This window comes from Gavialis gangeticus, unplaced genomic scaffold (genome assembly GCF_001723915.1).
Source record: "Gavialis gangeticus isolate Ggan-Ray unplaced genomic scaffold, GavGan_comp1, whole genome shotgun sequence".
Taxonomy (NCBI): domain Eukaryota; kingdom Metazoa; phylum Chordata; order Crocodylia; family Gavialidae; genus Gavialis; species Gavialis gangeticus.
This window is the reverse complement of record NW_017729003.1, coordinates 5,167,869-5,172,524: the sequence shown is the minus strand read 5'-3', so window position 1 is coordinate 5,172,524 and position 4,656 is coordinate 5,167,869. Positions and strand designations below refer to the sequence as shown.

The 4,656-nt window shown below is 43.8% G+C and overlaps 1 long non-coding RNA gene across 1 annotated transcript in view; it reads right to left on the bottom strand.

Annotated features, from left to right (window-relative positions):
• The window catches only part of LOC109291036, an 18,605-nt gene extending 14,173 nt beyond the window's left edge, over positions 1-4,432 (bottom strand). Inside the window, exon 1 of the long non-coding RNA XR_002095737.1 lies at positions 4,420-4,432. This is a non-coding gene — a long non-coding RNA (uncharacterized LOC109291036). The remainder of the gene's footprint in view (positions 1-4,419) is intronic.
• Between the last annotated feature and the right edge of the window lie 224 nt (positions 4,433-4,656).

Sequence of the window (4,656 nt, the reverse complement as noted above, 5' to 3'; positions counted from 1 at the left end):
AAAAAAAAACAAACAAACCCAAAACACATCAGCTCCTGCCTGGTGGGGGGGGCGATCCCTGCTGCCAAGAACAAGTCAGTGATTTTGGGGGGTTTGTTTTTTTAATGGACCAGGATCTGGGAAAGTGGGCAAGGCAGCCATGAGGGAGGGGAGGACTAGGAGAACAATGTTAATAAAGACATTGGTGATAGCAGTTTTTCAGAAAAGGTCATATTCCCTAGATCAGTGTTGTTCCCTGAAAGCACTGACAAAGAGTGGGGTGGTTGGGAAAAGAAGCCTTTTTGAGGGGGAGGTTTTTACATCATGTCCACTATTAGGGCACCTGAGAAAGCAGGGTATTCATGGCCAGATTGTCAGAAGTGCTACAGAGCCATGCTAAAGTCAGATCTTTGGTTCTTCTACTGAATAAGGGCCTTGTCATACATTCATTTGCAACAGCTGCAGATCACTGGACTATAGTGACTAAAGTTAGTACTTGTTAGGAGATAGCCCTCAGCTGAGAGGGAACAATTTTGCAACCTTACAAGGAAGCTTCAAGTGGGCTAAACTGCTTAAACATGCATCTGCTTTCATTTTAACTATACTTAGGACCTGGTTAGACCTATGCTGTAAACCCAAGTCACATAGTAAGGCAAAAAACCCTGTTCTTGCTGTCCTTCACCTGCAGAGCTGTGAATTGCCACTAGAGGCTTAGTGAGCAGAACGCTCTTGCAGCTCGCAGCAGAGAGAGAGTGGGTCCACCACCATATCAGTTTCAGCACGACCAAAAAGACCTGGGGAAGCAGCTTCCCAGGAGCTCTCTGGTCTCACTGAAACTGCCACAGTAGCTCTATGTTCAGAGAGGGGCCACCAGCTTGGCCCCCAACATCCCTGCTCTGAGCCTAGAGCTGCTGTGTCAGTTTCAGTGAGATCAGAGAGCTCTAGGGCTACAGTCATGGAACTCGCTTGTTCTGAGCTCCAAGGAGCCCAATCCTTTTTTTTTTAATGGTGCTGCGTGGGAGGCACCACAGCCACCAGGCATTCCGGGGTGAGGGGAAGGATTGGGCACCTCAGAGCTTTTAGAGCATTCTGGGATACTGGAGGACTTCAGCTTGGGGAAAATAGTGGTGGGAAGTGGCCACATGGTAATAGAACAGGGACAAAATTAGGTGGATTGGAGGTAATTGTGCCCTGGAGTGGCATAATGCTAAACCGAATAATGAATGTTTTAAGCTGCTTAAAAGGTGTTAACATGCAGCCAGTCCAGGTGTTAAGAGCTTCAGAAGCTGCCTGAATTTACCATGTAATAAGCCCATTGGTAAGTCTTAAATTGAGTATATGACACCAGCCTTACCTTGCACTACTTCTGCACAAAGGAGTAGTGTGTGGTAAAGGATCAAATCACAGAGAAAGCAAATACTTCTTTCTACCTGGAACTTGCTGACTGCTTTGTGTGTTTGTTCTGGTAAGAACCATTTATTTTTTCCTGATTGTCCAGTGCATAGCACAGTGGTGTCATAGTATGCATATATTAGTAATACATAATTACTTAGTTCTGTGTTTTGTGAGAAGGATCATTTTCTCAGCTTCAAGAAAATATGTCAAATGGATTAAATAACTGTTGGAATGAATGGAACTGCTTTGGTTATTTTCCATGAGGATTCAAGGTGTTTAAAATTTGAAATTTGTTTGACATGGAAGAAAAATCATAGGAGACTTTTTAAAGCACACAAGTTAGATGCCAAGTGAAAAGAAATATGGGTGCCTGTTATGACCTGAAAATTTTGTTTTGACTATTACTTTCACAACTGAAGTTTTGAGAACTATTTTATATATCTTCTGCTTGGTTACAATGTTGGAGGCAGGTTTAGTATCATTTATCTGTACAACAGCTCATTTGCAATTTGAATGTTTCCATAGCTTGATCTACTGTATATAAACACAAATTGTCTGATATGGAAATGTTACTTATAAACGCAACCAATCTGATTTATGAGTTTTCTACACATCCATTTGCACTGCTGACTAAACATGCAATTAACAATTAACTTTAGCAACATACACTTAGGCAAATTACAAAGGTTGCATTTCAGCCAATGAAATTGCAGTTACAGTGACTGTGAACAAGCGTTCGCTTCAACCATTTAAATGTCCAATGCATCAGACAAGTTTGAATTGCTAATCAGGGTGCAAGCAGTTGAATGAATGCACACAACCCCAATCAATTGGGGATGCAGTGTGCTCTGCTTCTGTCCTCCCTCTCCAGGGACCCACTCTGTGACTGAGGCTGCACTCCACTGCTGCAGCTTGACTGACATGACAGCCCCTTCCTGTGACAGCTGAGGGGCTTGGAAAGCCCAGCCTCTCTGCACACCCTACCTTCTCCAACTGGTATTGGCAGGAGAAAGCCACCCACCAGAACCCAAGCATGGTCCACTGCTACCTCTACCATCCAGAGCCCTCTAAACTCTGCTCTGCCTGGACATGGCCTGTCCCCGCCTCCTCAAAGACCTGCAACTCTCTACTCTCATCTAGACAGAAACCAGCCATCCCTCACAGTCCCCAGAGACCCTTGTCCCCCACTGCAGAGACACAAACCAGCCTGCCCCAGACCTCCCCTCTGCCATGCAGCATCTCCTTAATCTCCCCTCCCCTTCCTGTACGTGGCCCACCACCACCCCAGAGAATCCTGACTTACATCCCAGTGCAACATGGCCTGGCTAACCTCATTCCCTCTCTCCTCCCTGCCCTCCACCCTGTCTGGATTGCATGAATATGTTCAGCAGGGGCCAAAACAGAGCCTCAGTTATAGACCATACCTGAAGGGCCAGGACACTTGGGAGGGCGGGAGGGGCTGGCCAGATGCTTGCAGTTTTTGAACAGGTGGGCAGATTCTGGCAGATTAAGTGCACCTACTCTTGCCCTCAACCTGTGGAAATCCTGCCCCTGCAGGGAGTTGATAAACTACCCCCACCTTCACACAGACACATCCCGCCTCTACAGTCCCCAGAGACTGTGTGAGGGGCAGGGGCAAGTTCTCAGGTCATGGTAGGGTCGGATTGCCACAGTTTTTGGACAGAAGGAAGTGGGGCCTGGCAGATTGAACCCACCACTTCCCACCTGCAAACTGTGGGTATTACATCCTCACCAGGACCTGGCACCTCACTCCCATTCCCCCTGCCCCCTTATATGGATATGGACACAGCCCAGCACCACTGTTTCCGGAGAGCCCTGTCAAGACTGCCCAGCTCACCCCACCACCTTCCCAGCCCCACTCCAGTCCTCCACCCCCTCCTGTTTCCTCCACGAACTCTAAGTGGATCACTGGGCTGTGGTAGAGAGCAGGGGAAGAATCTCAGATCCCCATGGGACCAGATCCCTGCAGTTGTTGGGCAGGGAGGGGGTGCAGTCTAACATCAATCCTGCCCCCTCTACAGCGGAAATCTCTTCCTCAGTCCATCCTTCTCACTTTTAAAGAGAATGGAACAAGATTTTTTTTTTAATTATTATCTTACTTGTGACATCGCATATAATGTGTTTTTCTGCTTTATTTAGTTTTCATTATACTATAATAATATTTTCTTTAATATTTTTATTGTGATGAACATGAGATAAAGTAGAGTAAACTTAGAGGCCTTTTGCTTTGGTCATTTTGTTATTTTTGGGCACTACAGGCCAAACCTGGGGAGAAGTTATCTGAAAACAAAAGATGCAAAACCTAGGTCTCAAGCGGCAATGTTCCACTCAGGAAATTGGTAAGAACAATAGAATAGGTTGCTGTGTGTAATATTTATAGCTCCCTGTTCTTAAGATCAGTCAGGAACTTCTGTCTTAGGGATGTACTAAGTTTTACCTAGTTATAGTATTACCTGAAGGGCTCCTGGGAAAGCTGAAGGTGGCTGGAGTGCAGCAGCACTGCAGTGGCCTCCTTCCTTTGTTGTCTGCTGATTTCCCAGCTGGTTGATTAAGCTAACCGTCTGCCATGTTTGCATTGCTGGAATTATGCAAAAGTAGAACAGCTGTTAGAACCGAACTATAATAATAATAATGACAGGTATCTTTACAGCCACTTTCATTGTATCCTGTTAATCAGATGTATGCAAGTATTCTAATATCAACATTTCAAGACATTGCATAATTGAAATATGCAGCAAAATGCGTAATTGAATCTTGTAAATATGAAACTATTAAAATGAAAGTTATAGCAGCAGTATTATTAAGCTAATATATATCTTCAAAACAGAAATTGCTTAGTTTTACATAGAATTTACTATGTAAAAAATTAATTTGAGGTATCATATTTAACATATAACCTTTTAATTTATTGGCAAATAGATACAAGGTAATTAAAAAAATTGCTGATTGGTATAAGACGAGTCATTGCAAAACTGTAAACAACCAGAACAGTGCAAGCTGAAGCCTTAATAGAATAAGAGACACCATTTAATACACATAGGGAGGTAACTGGGGCAACATAAAAGCTAATATTAATTGCAGAGCCAGTTTTAAAAGGCTTTTAAGGAAGAGTCAGCATCAGCACTAATCAGGTAAAATTATGGTAATACTGCAGTTTATGGATATGACTATCTGTTTTCACTCTGAACAAATCTGTGATATTGATCTACTATTTTGCAGTGGTGCTAGACATAAAGTGTAGGTAGTATGGTGAAGATTGGA